At 39.0% G+C, this 17,117-nt stretch overlaps 1 protein-coding gene across 11 annotated transcripts in view; it reads right to left on the bottom strand.

The window, feature by feature from the left end:
* The window catches only part of NEK1 (NIMA related kinase 1), a 209,473-nt gene that overhangs the window by 45,356 nt on the left and 147,000 nt on the right, over positions 1-17,117 (bottom strand). The gene's annotated exons all lie outside the window — the stretch shown is intronic.

The raw sequence follows: 17,117 nt of genomic DNA, 5'->3' as shown, positions 1-17,117 counted from the left end.
ATGAAAGTCAAATTTCATTTCAATTGTACATAATAATTTCTATGGTGGTTAAAATGGTTTACCATCTTTCTGCTTTTGGTAAAATTAATTTGTGTATTAGAATACTATTTTTAAAATTATTAACTAGTGGATTCTGTATATATGAAGTAACTCCTAGTTACTTCTAATTGCTCTGAAATTCTCCACACTTTCAATTGGTGCCAGGAGAGAAGAGTTTTACCTCAGAACATCCTAAGACAGGTTCAATAAAGAATAAAAAGAAAAAAAAATTACCTCAGAATAACTTAATGCAGTTGTTTACCACCCTGTCACTCCTATTAATCTGTTGAAGATTTTACTTTCCAAGTTACAAGTGCCCCAACACTAACTCTGTCATAACTAATTTAGGTGATTTCTATATCTGTATCAATAATCCTTCCAGTAGGTAGGCCTCTTGGTTTGTTGCACTTCACTCTACCTCAGTCTTCTTCATCCTATCTCCAGCACCCCAATGCTCATATCTTAGAGACTTTGTCATTCATTATAGCCTCTTGAAATGTCCAGTGGTAAGTGTTCCACCCTGTAATCTCTAACACTCGTTTTCCACTTCTCTCCCTCTGCAACTCCAACTCTAAAAAAATTTTACCCTGAAAGTACCCACAATGCACTGATCCTGCTACATTTTCTGTCATCTCCATTAAAACCCACAGAAATTCCATCATATAGTCATTCTCTTGTGCATCCTCAACTCATTGTATTCACATGGCAAAACCCCACCTTTGCATAAATTCAATTCTCTGCCTACTATATCTGCATACACATGGTTAAAACAGCTGAAGAAAAACAGAGATCCTTGCCCATTGGCCTCTATTTCAATTCATTGTTTCTAAAGCCAAGTAGGCCCTTTGTGTTGGCTGCAGTCCTTTTATAACACTGGGTTAGCAGGAACTGTCCTTAGCTCAGTTAATTTCCAGAGGAAAAAAGTTGTTCGTCAAGTATTTATAAGTTGTTTTACTCTTTACTTCTTTCTAGTCAACAGAGAACAAAACTATAGTGTTGCAAATGTTTCAGAATCATTTCCCTGCACTGTGCTTCAACAAACTGCTTGCCAAAACGAACTGACTGTAGCAGAGATCACATCTGTGTTTTTCCTCCTTCAGCCCTACCATTCTGCAATAAAATCATGTCTATTAATACCAGGAATCGGGATACCATATTGCATTATTATTATTAAATTCTTTAGTGGGTTCTAACAAATACAATAAGAATAGGAAATAATCAAAATATAGGAGAAAAATCTGGTTCTTGTCACTGATGATAAACCTGCAAATTTGGAACATCTAAGATCTCAAGGAAGAAAACTAAATAGATTTAGTAAAAATAATCAGTATGGTGTCCAGATATAAAATTTTCTATCTATATATAGAAAGAAATAGGGGAAGGAAGAGGAAGATGTTAGGATCTCTCTTTTTTTTTTTCTTTTTCTGAGACCAGAGTTTTGCTGTCACCCAGGATGGAATGCAGTGCCGTGATCCCAGCTCATTGCAACCTCCACCTCCCGGGTTCAAGCAATTCTCCTCCCTAGTAGCTGGGATTACAGGCACACGGCACCATGCCCCACTAATTTTTTATATTTTTAGTGGAGACAGGGTTTCGCCATGTTGGCCAGGCTAGTCTCAAACTCCTGACCTGAAATGACCTGCCTCAGCCTCCCAAAGTGCTGGGATTACAAGCATGAGACACCATGCCTGGCTGGATATCCATACTAAACAAAAATTCTTAAAAAATAGCAAAAAGCACTAAAATATAAAAAAGAGCAGAGAATATAAACAGGCAATTTTCAAAGCAGCAAATCAAAATAGTCAATAGAATGCAACATAATGAAATTCACTCACAATCAGAAAAGGAAAAATAAAACCAATGATATACCACATAAAAATGGTAAAATTTTTTTAAAAGGGATATTACTTTTCAGGCTATTTAATATTTAAAAATCAATCAATGAAATTTGCAACATTAATATAATAAAAGAGAAAAATTATATTAATTGATTTGGAAAATGGATTTGGAGAGAGCTTCAGTATGGCTGACCACAGATACCTGGCACTTGCCTGTTCCACAGAGAAGTACCAAAACAGCAAGTAGATAATAACACATTGAATAGAGCATTTAAAAGAGAACACAGGAATTCAGCAGGAAAGGGATGGGGAACCTCTGAGGCATGGAAGGAGAGGGAAGCGAAGCAGTTGACCTGGTTAGGACTGGCTAGAAGCCAGGAGAAACACTACAGGGCGACCTGCCCGAGTGCAGGAAAATGGTAAGAGAGATCCCCAGTGGTCCACATTCTCACCATGGACTCCTGCAAACCCAGCCATGACTCCTCAGCCCTCAAGCACCCTGAGACTAGTAGAGGAAGCTGCCAGGAGTCAAAGTGATGCATTATTCTAGAGAGGAAGTTTGTGCTGGAACTCATACAACATCCTGAGACCCAAGCAGCTGCCACATGGTGCCACTTTGAGAACCCAACCCCTACCAGATAACAACCTGCCCCAGGGCTCAACAGGCCCTGAATCTCCACAACTTCGGAGCCCTACTGACATCTACTCCATGTCCACCTATAGATTTGCAACCTTGTGACATGAGCTGGACTCAACTGTACAGCTGGGTCCCTAGTCCTCTAGCCCACATACAGTCCTATACCACAGGAAACGGGTGGTGCAGCACATTAGGAAGGCTGCCCCTAGGAAAAAGGCAGCTGAAGCATGTGCTCCCCAGAGCCTGGGAGCTGCCTTCCTGGAGTTGCTGGCACTGATAGCAACCCTGCCTCCCCTAGCACCTGGGTGAATGTGCACTTGCGTGCACCTTCAGGCTCATGGAGACAGGCATGCTTGGAGCCTGAGGTCAGGCCTGCCCCACTCACTGATGCTACCACCTGAGAGTGCTACCTGGTAGCTGGGAGATCGATCTGCCCCATGCATCAGAGCTGGCATTAGCAAGCATGTCATCCAGGACTGGAGATCAACCCACCATGCCTGCTGATGCTGGTGCCTGCACACACAGTCAGGGGGCCTGAGGACAGGCCCTCCTGCCTACCACCACCACCACTGATTTTTGAGTGTGCCGTCTGGGGTCCTGGGGGTAGAAATGCCATGCTAAGCACAACCTGTGCCTGACAGCACCACCACAGGGCTTCAAGACAGACCCACCCTGCCCTGCTCCTGCCTTGGCAAAGGCCTGTGAGCATCATCCAGGGGCACAGGGATCAATAAGCCCTGCCTACTGCTGCTAGTGCCTGTATAAGCCTTCCAGGGGCCTGGGAAAGGGCCTGCCCAGCCTGCCAGCACCCACACACATCATCTAGGATCTGGAGATCAACCAGTCTTGTCCAATATAAACTGTCTGCACATGTACCATACATGGGCCCAAGGACAGGCCTGCTCAACCTGACGATGACCCCAATAGTGCTATGTGTATTGTCCAGAGGTCTGGAGATCTACCCACCACTGTCTGCCACCATAGATGTCCAAACATACCTTCCAGAGGGCCCTGAGACCCAACGTGCAGCCACTGCCACCATCCACCTGCACGTGTCACCTAAAGGCCTGGAGACTAGCCCTCTCAGTTCACTGCCACCACTGCTGGTGGCCATGAGTGCTGATGATGGACCCAGGGACTAGCCCTGCCCACCTGGCCCACCATTGCTACTGCTGACACCCAAGTAAGCCACGTGGAGGCCCAAGGATTACCTGGACCCACTATCACCAGTGCCTGAACATGTACCTGCATTATCAGCATGCTGCCAAGACTGGGGCCTGAGGGCTGGCTCAACTGGCTCCCTGTCCACAGTAAATCCTTACCAGAGTCTCCACTAACAACCATAACCTAAGACACACAGGAATTCACAGATACCACTGACACTGATTACAGCCAAATAAATCATATGAAGACTGAACTACTCTGCCCACCCAAAATCAAAGCCAAAACACCCTACTCAACCAACATCATGGATACATATACGGGAAAAAGTCTTTGCCTATGAAAGCCAATCCGTAAAATCGGAAGAAGTGATTATTACAATAGATGCACAGACATCAACATAAGGACACAAGAAACATGAAACATGAAAAGTAAGGAAACATGATACCTCCAAAAGAACACGGTAATTCTCCAGCAAGATGCCAACAAAAATAAATCTACGAAATGCCTGAAACAATTCAAAGTAAAATTTAAGCTAAGTGAGGTATAGGAGAACACAGATAAATAATACAAAGAAATTAGAAAAACAATTCATGGTCTGAATAAGAAATTCAACATAGATAGATATCATTAAAGATAACCAAACAGGGCCAGATGCTGTGACTCACAAATGTAATCCTAGTGCTTTAGAAAAGGAAGGCAGAAGGACTGCTTGCAGCCAGGAGTTTGAGACCAGTCTGGGCAACACAGTGAGATACTGTGTCTACAGGAAATTCTTTAAAAAGTAAGTCAGGTGTGGTGGCATGTGCCTATAGCCCTAGCTAGTCTGGAAAATAAGGTGGGAGGATCTCCTGAGTCCAGGATTTGCGGCTGTAGTGAGCTATGATTGCACCAATGTACTCTAGCCTGGATGACAGAGAGCCTGTCTGAAAGTAAAAAAATATTTTTTTCTCTCTCTCTTTCATAATTTGAGACCAGCCTGGGCAACACGGCAAAACTCTTGTCTCTACACAAAATAAACAAAATTAGCCAAGCATGGTGTCACATGCCTGTAGTCCCAGCTACTTGGGAAGCTGAGATGGGAGGATCCCTTGAACCCAGGAGGTCAAGGCTGCAGTGAGCTGTGATGTGATCATGGCACTGCCACTGCACTCCAGCCTGGGTGACAGAGCCCTGTCTCAAAAACAAACAACAACAAAAACCCCAACTCTCCCCACCGCAAAATTCAATGAATTGAATAAAAGTACAACTGAGAGATTCAACAATAGAGTAGATTAAACAGAAAAAAGAGTTTCTGAACTTGAAAACAGTTCTTTCTAAATAATCTAGTCAGAAAAGAAACAAAAGGATAAAAAAAAAAAAAAAGAATGGAAGTCCATGGGACATATGAGAAACTGTAAAGTGCCCAAATACTCAAATTTTGGGTGTTCCAGAAAAAAAAGAGATGGGCAAGGACATAGAAAATTTCTCTAATGAAATAATAGCTGAAAATTTCCCAAGCCTTGTAAGAGATATAGACATTCAGATACAGGAAACTTAAAGACACAAAAAGATTCAACCCAAAAAGATCTTTTCCAAGGCACATTACAATGAGACAGTTAAAAGTCAAAGAGAATTCTAAAAACAGAAAGAAGAGAGCATCAAGTTACATATAAGGGTACCCCAACAGACTAACAATGACTTTCTCAGCAGAAAACTTATAAGCTAGGAGAAAATGGGATGATATATTCAAAGTGCTGAGAAAACAAAACCAAAACCAAAAACAAACCAACAATAAACTGTCAGCCAAGAATACTATACCCACCAAAGCTATCCTTCAAAAATGAAGGAGAAATAAAGTCTTTCCCAAAGAAGCAAAAACTGGGAGAATTCAACAGTAGACTGACCCTATAAGAAATGCTTAAGAGAGAGCTACATGTGGAAATAAAAGGTCAATATCTACCACCATGCAAACACATTAAAGTATAAAACCTGACAGAGCACATTCACAAACAAGAGAGAGAAAGGAGTCAAATGTTATAGAAAATAACCAAACTGCAATGAAACGATAAAAGAGAAAGAAAAGAACAACAAATACACAAAACATCCAAAAACCCATTAACAAAATGACCAGAGTTAAGTCCTCACCTATCAATAATAAACTCTAATATAAGTGAAATAAATTAATCATTTAGAAGATACAAGTTGGCTGAATGGATTAAAAAAAAATCAAACTATATGCTGCCTACAATAAACTCATTACACATATAGACTGAAAGTGAAGACACAGAAAAAGATATTCCATGCAAATGGAAACAAAAAAAGAGTGGGAGAAGGCATACACTTATACCAGATAAGACATATTTTAACCCAAAAGCTGTAAAAAAAAAAAAAAAAGACAAAGAAGGTCATTATATAATGATGAAGGGAAAAATTCAACAAGCAGACCTAACAATTATAAATAGATGTGCACTCAACAGCAGAACCCCTAGATATATAAAGCAACTAAAGGGAGAGACAGACTCCAATATAACAAGAGTTGTAGACTTCAACACCCCACTGACAGCACTGGACAGATAATCTAGACAGAAAATTAACAAAGAAACATTTGATTTAAACTGCACTTTAGACCAAATGGACGTAACAGATATCTACAGAACATATCCAACAGCAGCAGAATATACATTCTTCTCATCAGCATATGGAACATTCTCCAGGACAGGCCACATGGTAGGCTACAAAACAAATCTCAACAAATGAAAAAGTAACTACTTCATATCAAGTACCTTCTCAGACCACAATTGAAGAAAACTAGAAATCAGTTATGAGAGGAACTTCGGAAACTGTACATACACATGGAATTGAAACAACATGCTCCTGAGGAAACACTGAGTCAACAAAGAAATGAAGAAGGAAATAAATGGATTTCATGAAACAAATGGGGATAGAAACACAACAAACCAAAATCTATGGGAAACAGCAAAAACAGTGCTAAGGGTTTATAGCAATAAATACCCACATCACAAAAGGGCCAGAAGCTCATGGCTGTAATTTCAGTATTTTGGGAGGCTGAGGTGGGAGGATCCTTGAGGCCAGGAGTTAGAGATCAGCCTGGGCAAAAAAGTGAGACCCTGTCACTACTGAAACAAAAACAAAAACAAAGACAAAAAATAGCTGGTCCCGGTGGCTGGTTGTAATCCTAGTTCCTCGGGAGGCTAAGGTGAGAGGATTACTCAAGCCCAGGAGTTTAAAGTTATAGTAAGCTGTAACTGTACTACTGTACTCCACCATGGGTGACAGAGTGAGACCCTTTTTATAAAAAAAGAGAGACAGATTTCAAATAAATAATGTAGTGACGTATTTCAAGGAACTAGAAAAGCAAAAAAAGGTCACATCCAAAATTAGTAAAAGCTGCCATAAGGAAGTATCTATCATGTCCTTTGCAGCAACATGGATGGAGTTGGAGGCCATTATCCTAAGTGAATTAACTCAGAAACAGAAAATCAAGTATCACATGTTTTCACTTATAAGTGGAACCTAAATAATTGGTACACATGGACACAAAGGTGAAAATAATAAGATAATGAAGACTCCAAAAGGAAGGAAGGAGGGAATGGGGACAAGGCAAAAAAAACTATCAGGTACTATCATCACTATTTGGATGATGGGTTCACTAGAAGCCCAAGCCTCAGCATTACGCGATATACCCATGTAACAAACATGCACATGCACCCTCTAAACCAAAACAACAACAAGAACTATACACACACACACACGCACAAAATGGACCATTATTCAGCCATAAAAAGAATGAAATCATGTTTTTTGCAGTAAGATGGATAGAACTGGAGGTCATTATCCATATAGAGAAATACATATTGCATGTTTCTCACTCATATGTGGGAGTTAAAAAAGTTGATCTCATGGAAATAGAGAGTAGAATGGTGCTTATCAGAAGCTGGAAAGTGTGGTTGGTTAATGTATACAAAAGACAGTTAAATAGAATAAAATTCTAGTGTTTAACATAGTACAGTAGGATGATTACAGTTAAAAATAATGAAAAAAATGCAAAACTAGTAGAAGAAATAATCAAGCAGAACAAAATGAAACAGACATTAAAAAAATCAACAAAAGAAAAATAGGCATTTTGAAAAGATAAACAAAATTGAAAAACCACTAACTAGACTAAGAGAAAAAGAGTGAAGACCCAAATAAAGAAAATAAAAAACAAAGAGCCATTACAACAAATACTACAGAAATGCAAAGTACCATGTGAAACTATTATGAACAACTATATGTTAACAAATTGGAAAACCCAGAGGTATTGGATAAATTCCTGCACACAGACAACCTCCCAAAATGACTACAATAAATATCGAATTCTTTAATGCCCAGACACCGATGAACATCCATAACATCAAGTCCACCCAGGAAAACATGACCTCACCAAATAACTAAATAAGCTACCAGGCACCAATCCTGAAAAGACAGAGATATATGACCTTTCAGACAGAAAATTCAAAATAGCTGTTTGAGGAAACTCAATGAAATTCAAAATAACAGAGAAAAAATTCAGAATATTACCAGATACATTTAACAAAAAGACTGAAATAATTAAAAAGAATCAAGCAGAAATTCTGGAGCTGAGAAATGCAATTGGCATACTGAGGAATGCGAAAGGGTCCTTTAACAGCAGAACATATCAAAAGAAGAAAGAATTAGTGAGCTTGAAGACAGGCTGCTTGAAAATACATAGTCAGAGGAGACAAAAAACAATTAAAAATACATAGTCAGAGGAGACAAAAAACAAGGGAAAAAGAATAAGGAATACCTACAAGATCTAAAAAGCATACTCAAAAGGGCAAATCTAAGAGTGCTTTGTTGTAATGAGGAAGTAGAGAGAAAGACCTGGGTACAAAGTTTATTGAAAGGGATGTCAGAGAACTTCCCGAACCTATAAAAAGATATCAATATTCAACTACAAGAAGGTTATAGAACACCAAGCTTATGTAATCCAAAGAAGACTACCTCAAGACATTTACTAATCAAACTCCAAAAGGTCAAAGATAAAGAAAGGAAAGCAGTAGCAGACTTTTGTGTCTGACAGCAGACTTTTCAGCAAAAACCTTACTGGCCAGGAGAGAGTGACAGGACATATTACCGAAAGAAAAAAACTTTTATCCTAAAATAGTATATCCAGAGGAAGTATCCTTCAAACATGATGAAGAAATAAAGACTTTACCAGACAAACAAAAGCTGATGGATTTCATCAACACAAGGACCTGTCCCATAAGAAATGCTAAAAGGAGTTCTTTAATATGAAAGAATAGGATGATAATGAGTAATAAGAAATCATCTGAAGGTGTAAAATTTACCAATAATAGTAAGTATACAGAAAAACACAGAATATTAGAACACTGTAATTGTGGTATGTAAGCTACTCATATCTCGAGTAGAAAGACTAAAAGATGAACTGATTGAAAATAAAAATTATTCACACCTGTAATCCCAGCACTCTGGGAGGCGGAGGTGGGTGGATCACTTGAGGTGAGGAGTTTGAGAACAGCCTGGCCAACATGCTAAAACTCCATCTCTACTAAAAATACAAAAAAATTAGCTAGGTGTGGTGGCACACACCTGTAATCCAGGCTACTTGGGAGGCTGAGGCAGGAGAATCACTTGAACCCAGGTGGTGAAGGTTGCAGTGAGCTGAGATCATGCCACTGCACTCCACCTCGGGCAATGGAGCGAGACTCTGCCTCAAAAAATAAAATGAAATAAAATAAAGAAACATTATGTGGGGTGTGGTGCTTATGCCTGTAATCCTAGAACTTTGGAAGGCTGAGGTGGGAGGATTGCTGGAACCCAGGAGTTTGAAATCAGCCTGGGCAACATGCAACATGAAACCAGCCCTGGGCAACAGGCAAAAACCTTTCTCTACAAAAAAATACAAAAAAAATTAGCCAGGTATGGTGGCACATGCCCGTAGTCCCAGCTACTTGGGAGGCTAATGTGAGATCACCTGAGCCCAGGAGGTGGAAGTTGCAGTAAGCTGAGATTGTGCCCCTGCCCTCCAGCCTGGGTGACAGAGTGAGTCCTTGTCTCAAGGGAAAAAAAAAAAAAAATTATAATTTTTTGAGAGACAATACAGTAAGATATAAATAGAAACAAAAAGTTGAAAAGTGGGGGACAAAGAGTTTTTACTAGTTTTTTATTTGCTTGTTTGGTATCTGTTTTTGCAATCACTGTTGTCATCAGTTTAAAATAATGGGTTATAAGATAGTATTTCTACCTCATAGTACCATCAAAAATAAAAAATCATACAACAGGTACACAAAAAAACGTACCAGAATCCCTGGGACACATTTAAAGCAGTGTGTAGAGGGAAATTTATAGCACTCAATGCACACAAGAGAAAGCAGAAAAGATCTAACAATGACACTCTAACATCACAATTAAAAGAACTACAGAAGCGAGAGCAAACAAATCCAAAAGCTAGCAGAAGGCAAGAAATAACTAAGATCAGAGCAGAACTGAAGGAGATAGACACAAAAACCCTTAAAAAAAAAATGACTGAATCCAGGAGCTGGTTTTTTGAAAAGATCAACAAAATTGATAGACTACTAGCAAGACTAATAAAAAAGAAAAGAGAGAAGAATCAAATAGATGCAACAAAAAAAATGATAAAGGGGATATCACCACCAATCCCACAGAAATACAAACTACCATCAAAGAATACTATAAACACCTCTACGCAAATAAACTAGAAAATACAGAAGAAATGGATAAATTCCTGGACACATACTTACATTATTACTACCTGGAGACTTTAACACTATACTCTCCCAAGACTAAACCAGGAAGAAGTTGAATCTCTGAAAAGACCAATAAAAGGCTCTGAAATTGAGGCAATAATTAATAGCCTACCAACCAAAAGAAGTCCAGGTCCAGATAGATTCACAGCCAGATTCTACCAGAGGTACAAAGAGGAGCTGGTACCATTCTTCTGAAACTATTCCAATCAATAGAAAAAGAGGGAATCCTCCCTAACTCATTTTATGAGGCCAACATCATCCTGATACCAAAGCCTGGCAGAGACACAACCAGATAATTTTAGACCAGTATCTCTGATGAACATCGATGCAAAAATCCTCAATAAAATACTGGCAAACTGAATCCAGCAGCACATCAAAAAGCTTATCCACCATGATCAAGTGGGCTTCATTCCTGAGATGCAAGGCTGGTTCAACACACACAAATCAATAAATGTAAGCCATCACATAAACAGAACCAATGACAAAAGCCACATAATTATCTCAATAGATGCAGAAAAGGCCTTTGACAAAATTCAACAGCCCTTCATGCTAAAAACTCTCAATAAACTAAGTACTGATGGAACATATCTCAAAATAATAAGAGCTATTTATGACAAACCCACAGCCAGTATCATACTGAATGGGCAAAAACTGGAAGCATTCCCTTTGAAAACTGGCACAAGGATGCCCTCTTTCATCACTCCTATTCAACATAGTGTTGGAAGTTCTGGCCAGGGCAATCAGGCAAGAGAAAGAAATAAAGGGTATTCAATTAGGAAATGAGGAAGTCAAATTGTCCCTGTTTGCAGATGACATGATTGTATATATAGAAAACCCCATCGTCTCAGCCCAAAATCTTCTTAAGCTGATAAGCAATTTCAGCAAAGTCTCAGCATACAAAATCAATGTCTAAAAATCACAAGCATTCCTATACACCATTAATAGACATACAGAGAGCCAAATCATGAATGAACTCCCATTCACAATTGCTGCAAAAAGAATACCTAGGAATCCAACTTACAAGGGATGTGAAGGACCTCTTCAAGGAGAACTACAAACCACTGCTCAACGAAATAAAAGAGGACACAAACAAATGGAAGAATATTCCATGCTCATGAATAGGAAGAATCAATATCGTGAAAATGGATATGCTGCCCAAAGTAATTAAGAGATTCAATGCCATTCCCATCAAGCTACCAATGACTTTCTTCACAGAATTAGAAAAAACTACTTTAAAGTTCATATGGAACCAAAAAAGAGCCTGCATTGCCAAGACAATCCTAAGTCAAAAGAACAAAACCTGGAGGCATCATGCTACCTGACTTCAAACTATACTACAAGGTTGGGAACAAGCCCCTAAAAATCCGGCCATAAACTGGCCCCAAAACTGGCCATAAACAAAATCTCTGCAGCACTGTGAAATGTTCATGATGGCCATAACACACACGCTGGAAGGTTGTGGGTTTACCGGAATGAGAGCAAGGAATACCTGGCCCGCCCAGGGCGGAAAACCCGCTTAAAGGCATTCTTAAGCCACCAACAATAGCATGAGTGATCTGTGCCTTAAGGACATGTTCCTGCTGCAGTTGACTAGCCCAACCTATTTCTTTAATTCGGCTCATACCTTCCTTTCCCATAAGGGATACTTTTAGTTAATTTAATTTCTATAGAAACAATGCTAATGACTGGTTTGCTGTTAATAAATACGTGCGTAAATCTCTGTTCAGGGCTCTCAGCTCTGAAGGCTGTGAAACCCCTGATTTCCCACTTCACACCTCTATATTTCTGTGTGTGTGTCTTTAATTCCTCTAGCGCTGCTGGGTTAGGGTCTCCCTGACCAAGCTGGTCTCGGCACTACAAGGCTACAGTAACTGAAACAGTATGGTAATGGTACCAAAATAGAGATATAGACCAATGGAACAGAACAGAGGCCTCAGAAATAACGCCACAAATCTACAACCATCTGATCTTTGACAAACCTGACAAAAACAAGAAATAGGGAAAGGATTCCCTATTTAATAAATGGTACTGGGAAAACTGGCTAGCCATACGTAGAAAGCTAAAACTGGATCCCTTCCTTATACCTTATATAAAAATTACTTCAAGATAGATAAGACTTAAATGTTAGACCTAAAACCACAGAAACCTTAGAAGAAAACCTAGGCAATACCATTTAGGCCATAGGCATGGGCAAGGACTTCATGACTAAAACAGCAAAAGCAGTGGCAACAAAAGCCAAAATAGACAAATGGGATCTAATTAAACTAAAGAGCTTCTGCACAGCAAAAGAAACTACCATCAGAGTGAACAGTCAACCTGCAGAATGGGAGAAAAGTTTTGCAATCTACCCATCTGACAAAAATAACCAGAATCTATAAAAAACTTAAACAAATTTACAAGCAAAAAACAATTCCATCAAAAGGTGGGCAAACGATATGAACAGACATTTCTCAAAAGAAGACATTTACGCAGCCAACAAACATGAAAAAATGCTCATCATCACTGGTCATTAGGGAAATGCAAATCAAAACTACAATGAGATACCATCTCACGCCAGTTAGAATGGCAATCATTAAAAAGTGAGGAAACAACAGGTGCTGGAGAGGATGTGGAGAAACAGGAACACTTTTACACTGTTGGTAGAAGTGTAAATTGGTTCAGCCATTGTGGAAGACAGTGTGGTGATTCCTCAAGGATCTAGAACTAGAATGACCATTTGACCCAGCAATCCCATTACTGCGTATATACCCAAAGGATTATAAATCATGCTACCTTAAAGACATGTGCACATATATGTTTATTGCAGCACTATTCACAATAGCAAAGACTTGGAACCAACCCAAATGCCATCAATGATAGACTGGATTAAGAAAATGTGGCACATATACACCATGGAATACCACGCAGCCCTAAAAAAGGATGAGTTCATGTCCTTTGTAGAGACATGGATGAAGTTGGAAGCCATCATTCTCAGCAAACTATCACAAGGACAGAAAACTAAACACTGTATGTTCTCACTCATAGGTGGGAATTGAACAATGAGATCGCTTTGACACAGGGCAGGGAACAACACACACTGGGGCATGTCAGGGGCTTGGGGCCTGGTGGAGGGATAGCATTACAAGAAATACCTAATGTAAATGATGAGTTGATGGGTGCAGCAAACCAACATGGCACATGTATACCTATACATCAAACCCACACGTTGTGCACATGTACCCTAGAACTTAAAGTATAATAAAAAAAAAAAAAGAAAAAAAAAAAGAAGACTCAATGAACAGTTGCCTTCAAGAAACAGACTTCACCTATAGAGACTCACAAAGGCCAAAAATAAACGGATGAATAAAGATATTCTATGCCAATAGAAACCAAAAAAGAGCAGAAGTAGCTATGCTTATGTGAGACAAGAACTATAAAAAGATACAAATAAGGTCAAGAGATCAATTCAGCAAGAGGATATAACAGTTATAAATATATATGCATCCAATACTGGAGTACCCATATATGTACAGGAAATATTATTAGAGTCAAAGTGAGAGATAGCCCCCAATATAATAATACCTGGAGACTTTAACATTATACTCTCAGCATTGAACAGATCATCCAGACAGAAAATCGACACAGAAACATCAAACTTAGCTGACTCTAGTCATCACAGCTCTGCAAGGAGCAGCAAAAGAAAAAGGAAAAAAAAGAAAAAAAAACATCAGAGTTCATCTGTATTGTAGATCAAATGGACCTAATCGACATCTACAGAACATTTCCTCCAACAGTTGCAGAATATGGCTTCTTCTCCTCAGTACATGAATCATTCTCAAGGATAGAACACATGTTATGTCACAAAACCAGTTTTAAAACATTCAAAAAACCTGAAATTATATCAAGTTTCTTCTCTGACCACAATGGAATAAAACTAGACATCAATAACAAGAGGAATTTTGGGAAACTATACAAACAGATGGAAAATAAACAATATGCTTCTAAATAAACAGTGGGTCAATGAAGAAATTAAGAAGGAAATTGAAAAAATTTTGAAACAAATGATAATGGAAACACAACATACCAATACCTCTGGGATACAGCAAAAGCAGTAGTAAGATGGAAGTTTATAGCTATCGGTCCCTACATCAAAAAAGAGGAAAAACTTCAAGTAAACAATCTAATGATGCATCTTAATGAACTATACAAGCAAGAGCAAAGTAAGACCAAAAGTAGTAGAAGAAAATAAGTAATAAAGATGAGTACAGAAATAAATAAAATAGAAACAAAGAATACAAAAGATCAATGAAATCAAAAGTTGGCTTTTTGAAAAGATGAACGAAATTAACAAACTTTATCCAGACTAAGGAAAAGAGAGAAGACCCAAGCAAACAAAATCAGAGATGAAGAAGAGGGAATTATAATACAACTGATACTACAGAAATTAAAAGGATCTTTAGAAGCTACTATGAGCAGCTGTATTTCAATAGACTGGAAAACTTAGAAGAAATAGATAAATTTCTAGACACATATAACCGTTTGGAGGTTCCTCCAGAAACTAAAAATATAGCTACCATGTGATCCAGCAATCCCACTGCTGGGTATATGCCCAAAAGAAAGGAAATCAGTATATCAAACAGGTATCTGTAGTCCCATGTCTATTGCAGCACTATTCACAACAGCCAAGATTTAGAAGCGACCTAAATGTCCATCAACAGTTGAATGGATAAAATGTGGGATATACATACAATGGAGTACTATTCAACCACAAAAAAGAATGAGATCCTGTCAGTTTCATGTATGGAACTGGAGGTCATTATATTAAGTGATATAAGCCAGGCACAGAAAGACAAATCTCACATGTTCTCACTTGTTTGTGGGAGTTAACAATTAAAACAACTGAACTCATGGTGATAAAAGAGAGCAGAACGGTAGTTACTAGAGGCTGGGAAGGGTGGTGATGGTGGGTGGTAGGGGATGGTCAAAGAGTACAAAAATACAGTTAGACAGAATGTATATGATCCAGTATTTGATAGCACAACTAGGTGACTAGAGTTAAGTCAAGAATAACATATTGTGCATTTAAAAATAACTAAAATAGTAGACTTGGACTGTTTGCAATACAAAGAAAGGATAAATGCTTTAGGTGCCCCATTTACCCTAATGTGATTACTGTGCATTGAAAATCTGTATCAAAATACCTCATGTACCCAATAAATATATACACCTACTATGTACCCACAATAGTGAATAATAAAACATTAAGAAAAAGGAGGAATTGACGAGAGGAAAGGCAAAGAAGACCAAAAGTGTACAATGTGGAAATACCCAAAGACTGAAGAAAAAGAACAGAATACTAGATGCCGGGTATTGGTGGCACATGCCTATAATCCCAGCACTTTGGAGGCTGAGGCAGGAGGATTACTTGAGGCCATGAGTTCAAGACCAGCCTGGGAAATATAGCAAGACTCCATTGCTGTTAGAAAAAAGAAAGACAGGGAGAAAGGGAGAAAAGGAGAAAGAGAGAAAGGGTGGGGCAGAGGAGCGAGAAGGAAGGAAGGAAGGAAGGAGAGAAAGAATGGGGGAGGGGAGAGGGAAGGGAGAGGGAGGCGAGACGGAGGGGAGAGGAGGGAAGAGGGAGGGGAGAAGAGGGAAGAGGGAGGGGAGAGGAGGGAAGAGGGAGGGGAGAGGAGGGAATAGTAAGGAAGAGGGAGGAGAGGGGAGGGGAAGGAAGAGGGAGGGGAGGGTAGGGGAGGGAAGAATGCAGGCAATAATTCAAGAGTACTTTCTTAAAATCGAGAGGATAAAGACTCCTAACACCAAGAAGGGAAAAAAAAGACTGGAAGCTACATATTAAAAAGATACACTATGATGAGGACTTAAAAAACTGATGAAAAAATTAAAGAACAATAGAGACATTTCAAACTTGTGGACAGGAAGCTTCAATATCATTAAGATGTCAGTTTTTTTCCAACTTGATCTTTGGATTTAACATAATCCCAGCCAATCCAGCAAGCTCTTTTGTGGATATTAAAGTTTATATGGATATCCAAAAGACCCAGAATAGCCAATAAATAATTGAAGGAGAACAAAGTTGGGGGACTGACACTATGTGGCTTCAAGAAACACTATAAAGCTACAGTAATCAGGATATTGGGGTACTGGCAAAAGAACAGAAAAAAAGTTGAACGGAATGGATAGTTCAGAAATGGCCCTGTACAAATACAGTCAACTGATCTTTGGCAAAGGAGCAAAGATAATTCATCGAAGAAGGAATAGTTTTTACAATAAGTGGTGCTAAAAAAAAACACTGTACATCTACTTATGAAAAAAATGTATCTAGACACAGATCTTATAACTCTTCAAAAATATTTACTCCAAAATAAATCACACAACTAAATATAAAATGCAAAAGTAGGCCGGGTGTGGTGGCTCACACCAGTAATCCCAGCACTTTGGGAGGCCGAAGTGGATGGTTCACTTGACCTCAGAAGTTTGACACCAGCCTAGGCAACATAGTGAAACCCCATCTCTACAAAAAATACAAAAATTAGCCAGGTACAATGGAAAAAAAGGATGCACACTGGTGGTCCTAGATACTTGGGGGTTTGAGGTGGGAGGATCTCATGGGCAAGCCCTGTCTCTACTAAAAATACAAAAATTAGCCAG

This window comes from Piliocolobus tephrosceles, chromosome 3 (genome assembly GCF_002776525.5).
Source record: "Piliocolobus tephrosceles isolate RC106 chromosome 3, ASM277652v3, whole genome shotgun sequence".
Lineage (NCBI taxonomy): Eukaryota > Metazoa > Chordata > Mammalia > Primates > Cercopithecidae > Piliocolobus > Piliocolobus tephrosceles.
The sequence above is the reverse complement of the archived record's forward strand: the minus strand, read 5'-3'. Positions and strand labels throughout refer to the sequence as shown.